The sequence below is a fragment of the Triturus cristatus genome, chromosome 8 (assembly GCF_964204655.1).
Source record: "Triturus cristatus chromosome 8, aTriCri1.1, whole genome shotgun sequence".
Lineage (NCBI taxonomy): Eukaryota > Metazoa > Chordata > Amphibia > Caudata > Salamandridae > Triturus > Triturus cristatus.
The window spans coordinates 359,001,082-359,020,317 of NC_140591.1; positions in this window are offsets into that span (position 1 = coordinate 359,001,082).

The window sequence follows — 19,236 nt, forward strand, 5'->3', positions numbered from 1 at the left end:
TTTTTGAAGGTGTTGCCTGATAAGATTATTTTAAGGTCTTATCCAAAATGTGTAACCATGGTTTCATCCTTAGCAAACAGTTTCAGGGAGGCTGTGCTTCCAGCATTTTATCCAGAACCTTCGACTGAGGAGGAAGAAGGCTTACATCTCTTGGATATGAAGTAAGCAGTATTTTTGTATCTGGAAAGCACGGAAAGCTTTCAAAGGCAGACATCCTATTTGTGACGTTTAGTTCTCTGAATAATGGTCTTAATCCTTCCAGCTCCAAGTTGAGGAGGTGGATTAAGCAGGTTATCCTACTTGCTTATGAATCTCAAGGGGTAGAGGTAGGGAAATGAGTGCAAAGGAGGCAGACACAGAATATTTCAGTGTTTTGGGCTTCCTTTAAAGGGGCATTCTATTGAAGACTTATGCAATGCAGCCACATGAGCGTCCAAAACATGTTTATGGAACATTATCGTGTGGTGTTGGGGGGTGCTATATGCATGGATTTTGCCTGAGCAATGTTGATGGCAACCACTAGTTGTTGAGGTGGGATTATGGCAAACTGTGAATATTTGTTGTTGTTTGTCATTCTGGTTTGTTATTAAATATGTGTGTGCTACAGACAGAATGGAATCTGGTGTACTTTATTTCTGTCATTAAGCTGAATGCCACTTTGGTATCAGCTCACTAGGTGATTCTTGCAGAGAGGAAGACTGGCAAGGAGATAATGTCCCGGTTACTTACCACTGGTAATCATCGTTACTCTGAGTTGATGGTCTTCCTCGCCACATCTGGTTTCTCTTCTCTCCCTTGCCTTTTTTCTTTTTAATGTATTTTGGGGATTGGGAAAGAAACAGGAAGTGGGTTGAGTCGAGCTTCCTTTTAAGGTACAGGTAATAGGAAGAGGATGTAGGCCATATAAGGGAGGGAGGGATGGGAGAGGCTAGAGAGCTTATATTTGCTTGAAGGTTTCTGTGGAGGGAGCAAAGGGTCACTTCATGATTCTTATGGCAAGGAAGACTTGGACTTGGAGTAATGACGATTACTAGTACTCAACCGGGGCATTAGACTGCCTGTCCTATTTAGGTTGGATGGTGTAATGTGTTTGTGTTTTTTCCTGTCCATCACCCCCAGGAAAAACTTGGTGATGTGGAACAGGAAAAAAATAATGACTCCACCACCCGGGAAAAATCTACAGGGTGTGAGGAGTTCATTAGTTGATTGATTTTCTGAAACAAACTTCTGCATAGGGAGTTTGTTTCAGAAAAACAAAACATTTTGAAAAGTTTGGGTAACAAAAAAGACAGTGGCCATCCACCAAACTTTTTGCATATTGAAAGGAACCGCTTTGATGGAGGTTTCTTTGAATGTACAAAGATGACCACTGGGCCAGCGGCCATCTCTAAATTTGACAGAAGGTTGCAGGATGTATGTCCTCTGGCACCCTGACGGATAATGTAACATCCATCAGACATTTAATCAGGGACTAAATTTGTCTTAGAACCTGAAAGGTGGAGTCTTCACAGAGGACAATGTATGGTCTATTTTGCTATCCCCCGACTACGTAGGTCTGTTTGGGTATTTATATAGCACACACCTAATTGGGAAGCAATGGAGCCCTGAACATTAAAGAATGCTGACAACAAGGCAGAGTGGGTGAGATGACTATGCCAGACTTGCTCCCAAACCCTTCACTCATCATTGTTATTTGGCATATGTGTAGTGCACAACCAGCAATCAGTATGGCATTGCAGCACTGTTCAGCAGGCCAGGCTGATTCGGGCCTGTGTGGTCAAGGAGGGAATGATCAAGGTGCTCTGTTAGGTAAATTGGTCATCATTGAAGAATTGACAGTATGGTTGCTAAGACCAGGCAGCAGTATAACATAGTTGACAGGTTTCTTCAGCTGGTTGTCTGCCCATTGGCCTGGAGATTTGAGTGGCAGCAGTTAGAAGAAGGGTTCCTGAGAACCCTCATTGCCACTCGCACTTGAATTCAAATTTGGACTTTGATGGATGCTCCAGGAGTTTCCATCATCTTGTGTTTCCGGCAGCTGTCCTATAGATGTGTGCTGCGAGGAAGGGCTAGACTCGGTGTAATGAAGAATGCCAAGGATAATCCGGGACCCTACGGTAGAGTGAAGGGGTTTGCAGATGCAGGAAATACTGGAGCATGTCCCACCCACGCTTGAGTATGCTCTCTATATATACTTGTTAAATAACCCCCTCAGGCCCGGATTGCGAGTCAGTTTACTCCTGACCCCTGTGCAAACCCCTGTTTGCATAGAGGTAGGAATTCCAAGCTATGCAGAGTTTACCTCATCTGTTAATTAATTTCAAGCTGCAATAAAGTCCGCACCCTTCGGCGAATTTCAATATTTCAAACCTGCCAGTACTTGACAGGAATCGAGTACGGTGTTTGCTGTGACATGCGGCAAGCACAAAAGTCACCCTATTAATCCCCCAAAACTCGGATTATGTGCTATTTATCACACCTGTTGAATTGTGAAAGATTTTATGGAATGCAATAGATATCACATACCCCTCAGTGGTACTATTAGTGGGGGGCCTTTGTTTTCTCACTACACGGCTTTTGCAATTGCAGAAAGTGTCAATAATTGACACTCTAACAGCCTGAGCCGCGTAATGCATTAAACACACCAGCGCATAAAGAAGATATGTCCGTCATGTGAAGGCTAGCTGTACTAGAACAACCATTGTAACAAGTGTGAATAAATACCAAGGCCACTGGAATTGTGCGGCAATGGAGGAACACGTGCCAGGATTAAACAAATTAAACAGAACGTAATAGCAAATTATGTGGCAAAATGCAATACTTCTATTGCACCATTATTTTGCCATTTTGTAATTTTAACACACATAAAGACTTTCTGGGCTAATTTCAACCCATTACACCTGAGTACGCAAATCAGCAACTGAATTCTGGCCAGTTAATGTTTGCACAGGGCCTGCCATTGCGCATGTGTGATGCATTTTAGGTCTGCCGTGAAAGCGCACTGTTACCAAGGGTTTAAAATATACATGTGGTTTAGCTCCAACCAGTGGAATATTTCTGCATGCAACACGTCTGCACAGGATTTTTGATTGGCTGTGTTTGCATTCATCGTCACATTAAAGCCAGGGCTATTTGTTTTGCCAATATTTGTTTTAGTAACATTTGAGCCGTTTGAGATAGAAACGATATTTTCTTGAAATCTCCTAATTATGAAAGAACATACATTATGTGGCAAGCGCTGTAAATCCGCAATAACACTTAATTCCAGCGACAATGATAAATACAAATAGACCACACATTATTTTAGTATAAAAATGCAGTATTATAGTTAATTTTAAAAGCAGCATTACATCATATGACATGATTTTTTTAAACTGAGAAAATATGTAAGCAAATTAAACAGCAGGAAAATATAGCGATGTTCGGAGATAATACGTACGTACACACGTTTCGACATTTCATAGCTTGCATACAAGGGTCTGCTTTTCTGCTAGTAACTGGTGCCATCTAGAGGCCGGCTTTTGGAACACTAAATATGCATGCGTTCTTTTTGAATACCAATGACGATAAAAGTCCATGAATAATTCTAAACATTGAAGAGAGTAGCAGGTTAATTCATTATCAATTCAACATTGACTGGATTTCCAACATGGCCCCTGGTAATCCCCAGTGTACTGATGATGAATGTAGGGCAGTTGTTTAACACTGAAACACACTGCTCGTGAAAGAACAAGGGTAAATCAACCACAGCAACCTAGTGAAGCAGAACGTGCCTGAAGATGGGCTTTTCAGCCGGGGTAGGTAATATTGTGGGACAGATTTTCTATGATTTTGCGTCGCTTTTGAGTCACATCCCAGAAGCAAAATATGTTTTGTCCTTTGCTAAGCTGCATAAAGCCACTTTAACACCGACCCCCTTCCTTCAAAGACGCAAGGGTGCCTGGGTTGGCGCGAGGCAGCTCATGTGCTCCAGGGCAGGGAGAGACCCGAAAAGCATCATATCTTGGTAGAAGCTGCACTTTTCAGCTCCCGTCGCGAAACGCAGAGAAACAATTTGACTTGCTGCACTGTGTTGCGTGAATTCTATGTAAATCTGCCAGATATTACATTAGCGTGCCTGTCAAAATAAATATAGTATAATTAGGAAATTAGGAAGTATGCCTTCAACCAATTCTCAAAAACACAGACAGGCCAAGAGGACCAGGCCAACCCATGTGGCCCAATCCCCTTTCCTACTCCAATGCTGAACATGTTACGCTCTGTGATATTGGTTTTAGATTCAATTTTGATTCCCTCTGTTTGACTTAGATGACCTGGCACAATTTCAGGTTTTACTTTTTCTTTATGAGCCGACAGGATGGCTCAGTGAGCTAAATGCTAGCTCCCAAAAAAAGAGTTCTCGGGGTTTTGCATTAGAATCATGTTAAATCAATGTCAGCCTTTCATCCTTTCGTGTTGGCCCTGTTTACCACTTCATTTATATTTCGGTGGAGAGGATAGTGCGTCACAAATGTGAGGAATATCCCGTCCGCTGTCGCTGTTTTGCCAGTGTCACAGGATATCAGGCCGATGTTACTTGATAAAGCTTGCCATGAGATGTGAATCTGAAAGGCCTTCTCATGGTGTGATAAAGGTTTTAAAGTGGCACTCTTGAGTGTTGTTTAATACTGAATGTGTGGGTGAATAATGAACAGGAATTTGGTTTGATGGTGCGGGTGCAGGTTTGTAGATGAGTACATGCAGGACGCACGATCATGTGTGTATGGATGTATGATTATGATGATGTGTTTTGTACAATTATTGCTGTGTGGGTATGTAATGATGGCTGGGTCCCCTCATTTATTACTTGAGGAAGCAATGTAATGTGTTTGATCAAATTGTTTCTTATTGTAAGTGACTGAAAGGCTGATAATTGCATGCCTGAGCTCTTGCACTTAACGTTGCATTTCAGTGGTAAATGTGTGTTATGGTTGTTATGAGCACATACTATTGTGTGCGTTTGGAATAGTGGTGGGCATAATTTACATAATTCCATGTAGGGTAATCACACGGAATTACCTAAAATGTCTACCAGATTACACAAAATTATGTGAAAAGAATAATTCTGCATATAGCTCTATATTCTTAGTGCAAAAATGCACCCTCACATCCAAAATGTATGTGTGGGTGCATGGTAGTCATTGTGTTGACATAATGGTGGATGTCTGGGGATATGATGCTGGATGCGTGTGTAACAGTAGGTGTTTGTATATCTATTATGATTGATGTGTTGGCATATGATGTTGGCTGTGTGGGCATGGGATAACATGCATATGCACATATATTGGTGGATGTACATTGTGGGTTGTGCAGGCATACAATGATGTGTGTGAGCAGTTTAAGTTGGTCTGGTCATTTAATGAAGGGTATATGGAGTGTATCAGTAGGTTAATGTGGGAGTGTGTGTCTGATGGGTGAGTGTGAATGTATATTGTGGTTGTGCAAACAAATAATGGAGATTTGTGATCATGTGATGTTGGGTGGTTGGCCTTATGATGGTGAGTGTGTTGCCATTTGATGATTGGTGGAATAAAAAATCACTATTTGTTTGACAGTCTGTCTTTTTGTCATTCCCTCTCCAGTCCCGGCACACAAAGGCTCTGAGTCCCACTCCTGTTAGAACTATGTGGGCCTTACATGCAGTATTTTGATATTGTGGAGGTGGTGCAAGCAATTTTCTATGCGCTGTGCTACCTGCTCTCAAGTTGGTAGCATGTCTGGGAAGGGTTATGGCAGACTGCTCTGCAAACACCCTGGAGGGCAAGTATGCCGTAGAATGCGCCACTTTACCGGCATCGAGCATTCCTGGTGGCAGTTTGTGCACCAATGGAGAGACATCCTTGACAGGAGTAGGACCTGCATGGCCTGCTTGGAATTTAACTTACATCTCATGTGAGTAGATATGTGTTTAATATAATATTCATGCCATAAATTGTAAGAAATATCTATCTATCTATCTATCTATCTATCTATCTATCTATCTATCTATCTATCTATCTATCTATCTATCTATCTATCTATCTATCTATCTATCTATCTATCTATCTATCTATCTATCTATCTATCTATCTATCTATCTATCTATCTTTTGAAATAGAATTAAAAAATATATATTTAACAGTTTTAGTTGAGTGAACTAACTATAACTTGAGCCCCACCATGCACTGCTAATGACCTCACATTTTACATCACTCATAACATGTTAAACAGCATCATTGATGACCCGGTGATAGGTCAGAGGTTCAAATGAAAAAAGTATTTTTATTTCCCTAATACCTTTGGCACGGATTGAGGAACCTTCACAAAACTTTCCAAAAAATGGTCGCCCACTTAGCTCTTTAATGAAAGTTTCACACTGATCCATCAAGCAGTGTCATAGCTATTTGACAAATCTTCATGAAAACTTCTAAATAAACATACATCCACTTCAACTTCTTCCTGGAAAGTTTCATGGTGATCCATCAAACTTGGGGTCATAAAAAAGGGGGTGGGGGCAAAGCATTGATTTCCCATGTTCATTCCCATAAGACATTGTGGGAAGCAACACAGAAAAAATGGCTGAACAGAATTACACCAACTTTGGGGTGTGGCTTGGATGCCCCCCATAATGGCCACCTAGCTCCGGAGCCCCGCATCACGCTGGAACCGCCAATTTAAATATAGCGGTGTCTGCGATGCTATCTCCAGAAATCCACTAGCATGAAGCAGGCAAACATCGAGCAACCTTCTTCTTAGGTATTTTCTGACTAGACATTGTGTTTTGGAGCTGGAAATTGCGGTTGTTGTTTCCCTCATGGATGCGGCCGTTATTTTGCTTCTTCACCATGCTTAGGAATTTCTCCTCAACACTTTATTGTAGTTGAGTCATTTTTAATACTCTTTTTTCTTATGGACTCAACTTGTGCTTTTTATAAATGGCCTCAGTGAAACTGTTTTATAACTGTGTTTTAGATATATATTTTATGAGGCATTTTCTACATTAAGGGGTCTATTAGTATGGCAGGCGGAGGCGGAAAATTCTTTTTTCCACACTCCAACAGCGGTCCTCACGTCCGCCATTTAAGTATGGCCAAACATAGCCCGTTTCCCGTCCGCCGCAGTGCGACGCGACCCGCCATCAAAGTGCACCTGCTACCGTGGAGGTGGGAGCCAATGGAGACTTACCGCCGTGCGGAATGACGTCCCGTCGGCTGTAAAAATTAGGATGCCCAAACAGCCAGTCGCACCACAGCGGAGAAACCGCCCAACCAGAGACGGTGGAAGCTTGAAAGCGGAGCGCAAAACCAAAGTCCCGGTCCCTTTCACCCGGTCCCGACCACAATGGATCCAGCTCTACACGTCTTCCCGGTGCTGTACCTGATACATTACCACTCATGGACAGTCGCGGACGACGCTGCAGGTACGCAATAACACAAACCCGCACACAATCACAACATACAACTCGTGGGCTGATATAGGGTTCCTGTCCACACCAGACACCCTGGTGGGGACAGGAACACATCCACAAGTGTACCCACACATGTCCTACCTGTCACTAAATCACCCCTCCGCATCCTGGTCACCCATCTACCGTGATGATGAAGTAATGTCCCGGTCACGTCACCGCAGCGGTGAGGACACAGGAAAACATGCGCACAATGCAGAAGGCAGGGCCAGCGCCAGGCATGAGCAGTGCACAAAGATCATAGGGCCACACCTCAACCCTCCACACACTAGGCCCCCCCTGAAAGGACATGCCATGTGCCCCTCCTGTGCTCCCCCATGCACAACAAGCCAGGTGAACCCACACCCTGCACCACACACCAAACAACTAGGGAGACAGCCACAACAGGAGTGGCTGCAGAGGAACACACAGCACAGAAGCGCAGTGTCAAGGCAACCCACACACCACAACACCACCACACACACACAGCAAGAAAACGGAGTCCAAGCACAAAATGAACACACACACAGATAATTAAAAATCACTCCCCTGGACACACAGCCTGCCATGTCACACAGTATACCCCACACAGACACACAGCCACATAGACAGACCACATGCCAGCAGCAATGGAGTACCACATATTGGAAAGCTAAAGTGAGGTGCCCACAAATGGAAGGCCAAGGAGCTAACTACCAAGCATGTGTACATCACATGCAAGACAAGAAACATATAACAACACCCTCAGCCCATCAAATCACACATGGGCTGGCACAGTGAGTGAAGTCAAACCACAGTCCCCTCAGTGCAACAACTCAGGGAGACAGCAAGGCAACCCATGTATAGGCACAGGGATGAAAGGAAGGCCCTGAGGTCAAACAGTGAACACCCACACATATGTATACAACTACTTGACAGGAGTATGTCAGCAGCGCAACACACAGGGCCCATTGACACAGTCCATGACTGTCAAACACAAGTAGGAATCTTCACACATCCCCCATCACACCTGCAGCACACAACACCAGTGTCAGACACACAGACGGGTGTCAATAATGTCCAGTCATTACACAGACAAACAATCACACTCCCTGGGGGGTATCCACAAACATCAAACACACACAGGGATGCCAGAACCAATGTCTGCACCAAAACAACAGGCAAACACATAACTCAACAAAAACACACAGAGAACGACAACAAGACCAGACATGACCTGTGCAGCCAAACTGTGGAAAGGCAATGGGAGCACAGACAGAACATGAGTGCACAACCTCATCAGTCAGGAACAATGCACAGACAACATACCACAACACAGACAAGAAGTGCACCATCACAAACCAATCATGGACACAAACTGGGAGAAATGGGCCAACAACGACACACAGACAGACATACCACACCACCCATCAACCACCCACACGTTGATTTAACTTGTTGTTACTTGCTAATTGCAATTCTGTCCCCTCCCCATAATCTATCTTCCTCTGTGTACTCTCTCTGCTTCTCTCTTCAGTTCCCCCTATTAATTTCTCTACTTGCCTTAAGTTGATTTTATTTGCGAAAACTGGCTAATTGCATTACTGTCCTTTCCCTGTAATTTTTCTCCTTACATGTAATCGCTCTGTTACTCACTTTTTGAACACACTTCCCATAAGTTGATTTTATTTGTTGAAACATGCTAATTGCAATACTGTCCTATCCCTGTAATTTATATCCCCCATGTATTCTCTCTGGTACTCACGTTTTGATCCCCTATGATTATACCACTCCTCTTCCCCTGACTTGTCCTCCCTCTCTTCCCCTTTTTTCTGTCGTGCTTCCTAAGCTTCAAAACACACAAGATGATGGACGGAATGTTGCACATTGGCAAAACATTCACCCCCAGTCACAGATATGGGTTTAATCCATCGTTATTTTGCTCACCACGCCACCCCAGTTCAGACATGGCCCTATGCAAATCAGTCTTGACCCTGTGCCTCATGGGAACAGTCCAGCCCGAACTGCCAAGCTTGTCTAGGTCATTCGTTATGTGTAAATATCTCTCATGGTATTTTTAGCTTTCTGCTAAGGCTTTTTCACTTTGATCCATCATGCCTCCCCTTACCAGTACCTCACACCTCCCTCACACCTCAATCACCACTTCATACCACAGGACTCTCCCATCACTAGGCATGGCCCCACCTCATGGACTATCCTTTACCCCCCCAACCTTTTCAAATATGGGAAGAAAAACTTTAAACATAAATTACTTATTCGTCACCATGAAACTTTATTCGTTGATAACTACGCCACCCTCACCTCCTTAATTAAAACCAACTACATCTTCTTCTCCAAACGCCCTTTCAAATGAAAAGGCATCTTCCTGCACCACCTCCCCATCACTAAATCATGTAAAATCCCATATGGTTTTGAATTATCTACCACCCCCTCCCCAAACTTCCCCAGTAAAATCAACATCTCCATCTTCAAATCCGGCAACATCCTCATTCAAGCTTCCGAAAACCACCTCACCATGTTTGAATAACATTTCTGCACCTTGTACTACCTACTATCCAATCCTCCCCCTTACACCTCATCTTCCCAACCTCAAGACACCCTTTTGCATTCCTTGACTCATACCCTCTCCCCCCCTGTCTTGCCAACTGATAATGAAGTCCCCCAATCCCAGTCCCCCTGTACCCTTCCTCTCTAGCGACCACCCTTCCTCCTGACTTATGAACAGCACTCACTGTCACCCTTACCCACTCTCTTACAAATTACTCACCTCCTCCTACCTCTTATCCCCTCCATTCCCCCCTCCACTTCCTCCCAACATACACCCTCTACGGCCCCTCTGCCGACACCAATATTCTTCTCTTTAATTTGCCTTCCCCACCTGAGCCAATGCGCTACCTCTCCTCTCCCTCCTCTCACCTCCTTTCCATCTCTGAACATGTTTCCTGATGCTAGTAATGCCCCCTGCTGCAACTCAGCCACCCCTTCATCCACCAACCCTTCCACTACCTGCCCCTCCCCTCCTGGCCTCGCACCACCCCATCTCTCCAGATCGCCCTCCACGTTCAACACTGAACTCCCTCTTGTCCCCCCCTCCACCCCTCTCGCTCCCCTAACACAGTTACTATCTTACATCGAACGCTATCTCTCAAATCTGTCGGCGGAGCGCACTGGACTCAGAAAAGACCTCAACCCCCTCTCCTCCTTGAGCCTCCTTAACCGTACTAATTCCCCTGGCGCTGGCCTACAAAGCTCTTATAACCCCCAACATTTGAACTCGACCCACTGCTGAAACTGTACCCATAAACCCCCATGCTCCTCTAACCATCCCCGCACCACTGACCTCCTTGACCTATGTAACCCTCACATCCCCAACTCTACTAGTATCGACCCTCCCGTCCCCCACTTAACCATACCAGTGATCCTGGGGACTAGTAGAAGTCCACCCTCCCCCGTATCACCTAGACCACCTCCGCAACGTACCGCTATCCAATCTGGCTCTCCCCCCAATATCCACCCTAATCCCCTAGACACTCCTCACTCATCCATTCCTGTGATCCTGGGGACTAGCAGAATTCCATCCTTCCCCGTATCACCTAGACCTCCACCGCAATGTAAAACTATCCACTCAGGCTCTCTTCCCCAAAACTACTCTACACCCCTAAACTGCATGCTGCTGTTCGGTCGTCCAACATGCGACAGAAATTGCTGAAACTATCCTCAGCGATGCCATTGACATCGCCTTCCTTACTGAAACTTGGCTCAAAGACCACTCGACTTCTTTTCTTGACTTGTTCTCCCCCCGGTTATTCTATCTTCAGGAAAGATAGACCTGACAGAACAGGAGGTGGTCTAGTCATGATCTTTAAAAATGAACTTCAACTCTCCATTGTTAAGAACTCTGACCATACCACCTTCGAATACCTGGAAGCAGAACTTAAATCCCGTGATTCCCCCCCATTTGTCTACATAATATCTACCATCCCCCCGGTGACCCTCTCCCCTTCGCTGATGAACTATCCAACCTTATCACCCAGTCCTCTCTTTCCAACTCAAAAAACCTCTTCCTTGGGGACTTCAGCATCCACTGGAATGATACTAAGGACCCCACAGTTAACCTCCTCACTAATCTTCTTGAGATTAGTTATCTCAAACAACTTTGCCATTTCCCAACCCACACCAAAGGGGCCACTCTGGACGCTATCATCGCTAACAACGATCTGGCCACCTTATCCAACATCATCCCCATTGACTGGTCTCACCACCACCTCATTCTCTTCACAATCTTTACCACATCCACTCACTCTCCCTCTCATACCATCAAACAAAAGAAACTGACCGGAAACTTTCATCTTATCCCCCCTGGCGAACTGGAGACTAAACTCCAAGCTCAACTTCTGCTCAATCCTCCCGCCCAAAATGCTACCGACCTCACCGAACATTTTAATAAATCGGTCAAAGAGGTCCTCGACCAAATTGCCCCTTCCAAGCTAAAAACTCAAAGAAACATCCTTTCCAAATCCTGGTTCAACCCTGATCTCAACAACGAAAGACATGCTCTTAGATCATCTGAAAGAACATGGAGACTACACCCTTCCCTCTCCAATCTAGCCCTCCTCAGAGCTGCCAGGTCCAACTACAAGAAACACATCCTTAACGAAAAGGCTTCCTTCTTCCTCACCCAACTGGAGCGGACAGAAAACAGACCAAGAGAACTTTTCAGCATCGTCAAAAGCCAAACAGCCCCTGCCCCCCCAAAGTTGAAGGCCTCAACTTAGAAATGCGAAGAAATTGCAAACTTCTTCTCTGATAAAATCGCCAAAATTGATCAATCCTTCCTCTTAACTCCCCTCTTTCCCAATCCTCTATCCTCCATTAACGTTTCTCCTGAAGCACCGGCCGTCCCAACTGGATCACTGACATAATATCGATTACCAAAATATCGACTACTTAAAATATCGTTGCTAAATTATCGACTACAATATTATCGACTCACCATACTTATTAAAGAAAATACTAAAATATCGAGTACACAATATCGTCTTTACAAAATATCGTATATCATTATATCGAAATTAAAAATATCGTTAACAAAATTATCGTCTACTCTTAAATGACTATGTAAATGACAAAATTATCGAAACCAGAAATATAGACAACCAAAATATAGAATATTTCACAATATCGACTAGCTAAAAAACTATGAAGAAAATATACTTTAAGCACAACACATACATTAACATTGTAATACATAATAAAACACGTAAATAACATTCAAATTTTCGTTCAAACACATACATTTAAAAATAAACATTCCATAAACAATATGAATACATTTCACTACATAAATAATTTTATAATTATTATACATGCATTAAACCACATTTAAAATTATCTTTAAAGCATTTAATACTACAAATAAACAATGACTTACTACTAATAAGTTGCTAATTAGCGTTTCCCTTACAAGGAAACAAACAGCCAGAAAAGAAAAAAAAAATTAAGGTGGACCAATGACATGCTCACATTTCAAATTAAACCAATGAAATGAAGCAACTAATTAATTGCACACTAGAAAAACACTACATTTCAACATCTCTTTCACACTACAAACTGAAAAGAAGAAATAAGATGAAACTCTACTCAACTGTTTCCTGAAAGAAGATTTACAGTCCAAAAGAAAATTTAACAACTACAGAAAGTAAGTTAAACTCTATTTATAAAGCAACAAATCTAGAATGCTACAGCTGAAACTATTTCTATAAATGAATTTACTACACTTCATTTAATTACATTCATTTCTCCTCTATAGATACCTTCTAAAAAGACAGAAATATTTTGGACATCCCCACAACTCTAATATTAATCAATGTAAGTATTGTTTTACTTTTTCCTACCCACCTACAAGTATTAATTAAAAAAAGAATTCTAAAAAATATTTATTCCTTATTTCTCTCCTCTACAGAAAACCACTGAACCATCCAAAACTACCTTCTACGCAATCACCTACTGGACCAAAGAAATAAGTAAGTATATAAACCTCAATCATTAAACAGCCTAAAATACGCAGCCAGCATGTTACTTTCCCCTTAAAACAGTAGCACATTCAAAAAAATATATCCAACTATTAACAAATTTTTTTCTCTTATCAACAGATAATCTATCTCCAAGATTAAACTGAAAGCTTGAAGTCAGCTAATTAACATCTTTCAACACATCAAATTAAACATTGTAAGTATATTCACTAAAATGTAAATATATTTAAAATATCTATAACATTGTTTATATTTACAAAATATTTTTTCATCTCCCCTAGCATAATACAGAACAACATGACTGAAGGTGCTGAATTTATAACGTCTCAAAAAAATAAAATGTTGTTATGTTATATGGGTTATGTATATACACAAGAAAAGCAAAGTGGTCTGAAAATGTTTTGGAAATGTAGCAAATACTACTCAAACAAATGCTATGGTAGAGCTATTACAAAAGAAACCACTGTTCTTTCTGTAAAAGAACATAATCACCCCCCCAATATTACAGAGATAGAAGTTAGAAATGCTCTTGAAAACATTAAAGAAGCAAGTACTAGCACTGATAAACCCACCACCCAAATACTCAAAGAACAATTAATAAAAATACCACACCATGCATCAGCACAATTACCCCCAATTGATTGTTTAAAAAGAACTATAGCTAGACAAAAAAACTAACTACCAAAACTTTACCTACCCCTAAAACATTTGAGACAGTAATCATTCCCCCAGAATTAAGCATAACTCACACTAATGAACCATTTATTTTTTTTGACAACAAATCTCCTGATAAAAGAATAATTATGTTTGCTACTGCAAACAATTTAGTGAAATTACAACAATGTGACACTTGGATGATGGATGGAACTTTTAAAGTTTGTCCAAAACCATTTTACCAGCTGTACACAGTGCATGGATTGTACCAACATTCTAACATTCCATTCATCTATGCCCTCTTACCAAATAAACAGCAAACAACATACATAGAAATATTAACCAAAATTAAAGAAGAAACCAATAATTATTTCCCACAAAAAATAATTATTGATTTCGAATTAGCCATGATCAATTCAATACTAAAAAATGATCCACACACAGCAATCCAAGGTTGCTATTATCATTGTAACCAGAGTCTATGGAGACATCTGCAAAAGTCCACCCTAAGTGTACAATATGCTACAGATAGTACTTTTGCCTACCAGGTTAAAAAACTAATAGCACTAGCATACGTACCTGTAACAGATGTAGCAGAACACTATAATATTCTAATAGAAAGTCCCTATTACAAAAAGAACGAAGACAAATTAAGCCAACTCCTAGACTACTTTGAGGACACCTGGGTTGGAAGATTACATCGATCAGGACATAGAAGACAACCAAAGTTCCACATTCCTTGGTGGAATGTATACCTGAGTACCTTAAATAAACAATCCAAAACAAACAATAGTGTTGAAGGATGGCATAATGCCTTCCAAGCAACTACAAGCAGAGGGAAACCTACCCTACAAAAACTCCTGGAATCTCTACAAAAAGAACAAAGCTACCAAGAATTACGGATGCAACAATCTGTTACTCAAATAGGTCCTAAATTAACTAAACAAACCAAACAAATGTTTTATCTACTACAAAGTCAAGTAAACCTATACCCATCAACAAGTGGCCTAGACTACCTATCACTAATAGCCAAAAGCATTTTATAATTAACATACACACAGCTAATAAATGAAATAGGTCAATACAATAAACAATTGCAATCATATATTAATACTATATTTTCCTAAATAATATATAATTGTCAGATACATTTCATTTTCCTATAGGAAATATATATGTACAATTAAATATTATTTCTGTAAATATAATATATATAACAATAAACTATAATAACATTTCCCACCCAAATTATAACAAAATATAACTTACCATTGATGTAGCCATACAAGATGAATTCCACCAAGTAAGACTCCTTCCATTTCTATGTCAATCCATAGTAATAATAAAAAATTTGCCCCCCCAAAAATGAAAAAATCAACACATCCAATGTAAATCCATCCTCGACAAATCCAAAAACGTGAAACCCTCAAAAACCCGAAAAATAGGTCAAAATAGTAACAAACGCTCCTGGAAATCCCGGTGAAAAAAACAGTGTGATAACTTTATTAGTTTCATTAACTAAAACACACTTTTAAAAAAAAAAAAAAATAACGTCTCTCTTTCCATCATAATATCCAAACCCTCAAAAACCCGAAAAGAAGTGAAAAATCAAAATAAACGCTCCATGAAATCCCGTAAAAAGTTAAAAAGTGTGTTAACAATATTACTTAAATCAAGTAACACACACTTTAAAAAAAAAAACGCGTCTTGGTCTTCGAAAAAACATCGATCAACATTTACCTGAAAAAAGAACAAAACATACCCACCCACACAATCACACCCAAATACATTTAATAAATACAATTACATCATTTCAAAACAACACATATTTAATCACAATATTTACTTCTAAAACTACGTCACAACCAGTAAACAACCAGACGTAACTAAATCATTACTAACACGTCAAAAACACCCAAAACATTTTAAATTATCTATCAATACACTATAAACATCCTAACTACCCTAAACATAAGTATTTAATAACACTTAATACTTAAAACACCCCTTACCTTGCTCAACGCGACGCAGCTTCCAACCGCGAGCTTCCTCAGTCCAAAATGACCCAAAATAACATGAAGCGGTTACAAAATAATCCCATTCAAATGAAAATCCCTACTTAAATCAGTGTAAATACCTGAAAACATTATAATCATATATAAATATAACATAAATGTATCTAAATTCTTAAAAAATTATTTTGTAATAAACAATACCTTTAAAAATTATATTCATAATAATTATAAATACATTATTATTATGATTATAATACAGTAATTTTTTTTCACAACTGTACAAACTATAATAAAATGTATTTTATTATTTAAAATTTATTTACAAAATGTACATGTTGAGAAATTTTTTTTCCATATAATTATAAAATATAAAAATTAATAATATTAACATTTCCTACAATAATATTATTAATCATCATTAAAAATACATAGCATAAAAATATACTTTTTGTCATGTACTAATTATGTACAACAACAAAATAAAAATGAAACAATATTCTTCAGAAATTAAATATGCACTGATTTTTTTTATGTATATAGCCAACAAAAACATTATTATATGAATACTGTAAGAATATGTTTATTTGCAAACAATGTTAAAAAGTAATAAATGTTATGTATGTTTTTTTGTAATTATCAATACTTCTGTTATAAAATGTGATAATATCAATACATTTTATTTTCCTTAAAACATTGCAAAAAGACACAAATGTATGCATATTTGCTGTATCTCTACTAATGTATACTCCATTCTGTAAATAAAAAAAAACAATAATCTGTCTACTTTCTTCAACAAAAATAAAGCTTATATAAAAATATAAAATGTGTCATTGGATTTCATAATTTATTACACTCACATATATAATGTAGCTAATTTAATTGTTTAAAAATGTTAATAATCACATTTTTTCCAACATTAAATCCAAAAACATACTTCATTAACACAATACATATACATTCTGCACACTAACCCTATACAAATTACTATTCCCATTTCACCTACATTAAAGTCAGGAAAACTGCTGGACACTAACCCTATATAATTTACTATTCACACTCCAGTTAACATAAAGTCAGGAAAGGTGCTGGACAGTAACCCTATATAATTTACTATTCCCACTCCAGTTAAAATAAAGGTGCCGATTACGATCCGGTAAAAACCCGGTGCGAACCGTCGGTCGGAGCGTTTTCCCCGTCCGACTCGTACCCGGTCGTAAAACTTTACAAACATGGAATTACGATTCGCACGGAAACACCATTTCCGTACGAATCGTAAAAAACACCGACCGACGAAAATATACATACGAATGTGATCCGGGAATGCTGCGACGTGACGTCGGGACGCTTTCAGGCAGCGTTTCACGACCCAGGAATTACGATTCGAACCGACAGCAGTCCGGACGGCAATATTTTCACGGCACCCAAAAAGTGCCGGAAAAGCGAATTACGGCGCGAATCGACCAGAGTAGGTGGCCCGGTACGCACCGTACCCCCCCCCAGCCCCCGCATGTACGCGCCGTACCCCCCCCAGCCCCCGCATGTACGCGCCGTACCCCCCCCAGCCCCCGCATGTACGTGCCGTACCCCCCCCAGCCCCCGTACGTACGCGCCGAACCCCCCGTGTATGTACACCCGTGTACGTGTTGAACCCCCCGTGTACGTTCGAGTCGAACCCCCCCGTGTACGTTCGAGTCGTACCCCCACCCGTGTACGTGTCGAACCCCCCGTGTACGTTCGAGTCGAACCCCCATGTACGTTCGAGTCGTACCCCCACCCGTGTATGTACACCCGTGTACGTGTCGAACCCCCCGTGTACGTTCGAGTCGAACCCCCGTCCGTGTATGTATGGTGCGTACCCCCAGCACGTAGCGCTGGGGGTACGCACCGTACATACACGGGTGGGGGTACGACTCAAACGTACACGGGGGGTTCGACTCGAACGTACACGGGGGGTTCAACACGTACACGGGTGTACATACACAGGTGGGGGTACGACTCGAACGTACACGGGGGGGTTCGACACGTACACGGGTGTACATACACGGGTGGGGGTACGACTCGAACGTACACGGGGGTTTGACTCGAACGTACACGGGGGGTTCGACACGTACACGGGTGTACATACACGGGTTGGGGTACGACTCGAACGTACACGGGGGTTCGACACGTACACGGGTGTACATACATGGGTGGGGGTACGACTCGAACGTACACGGGGGGTTCGACTCAAACGTACACGGGGGTTCGACACATACACGGGTGTACATACACGGGTGGGGGTACGACTCGAACGTACACGGGGGGTTCGACACGTACACGGGTGTACATACACAGGTTGGGGTACGACTCGAACGTACACGGGGGTTCAACACGTACACGGGTGTACATACACGGGTGGGGGTACGACTCGAACGTACACGGGGGGTTCGACACGTACACGGGTGTACATACACGGGTGGGGGTACGACTCGAACGTACACGGGGGGTTTGACTCGAACGTACACGGGGGGTTCGACACGTACACGGGTGTACATACACGGGTTGGGGTACGACTCGAACGTACACGGGGGTTCGACACGTACACGGGTGTACATACATGGGTGGGGGTACGACTCGAACGTACACGGGGGGGTTCGACTCAAACGTACACGGGGGGTTCGACACATACACGGGTGTACATACACGGGTGGGGGTACGACTCGAACGTACACGGGGGGTTCGACACGTACACGGGTGTACATACACGGGTGGGGGTACGACTCGAACGTACACGGGGGGTTCGACTCGAACGTACATGGGGGGGTTCGACTCGAACGTACACGGGGGGGTTCGACACGTACACGGGTGTACATACACGGGGGGTTCGGCGCGTACGTACGGGGGCTGGGGGTTACGGCGCATACCTATGGGGGCTGGGGGGGGTCGGCGCGTACGTACGGGGGCTGGGGGGGGTCGGCGCGTACGTACGGGGGCTGGGGGGGGTCGGCACATACGTACGGGGGCTGGGGGGGGGGTCGGCGCGTACGTACGGGGGCTGGGGGGGGTCGGCACGTACGTACGGGGGCTGGGGGGG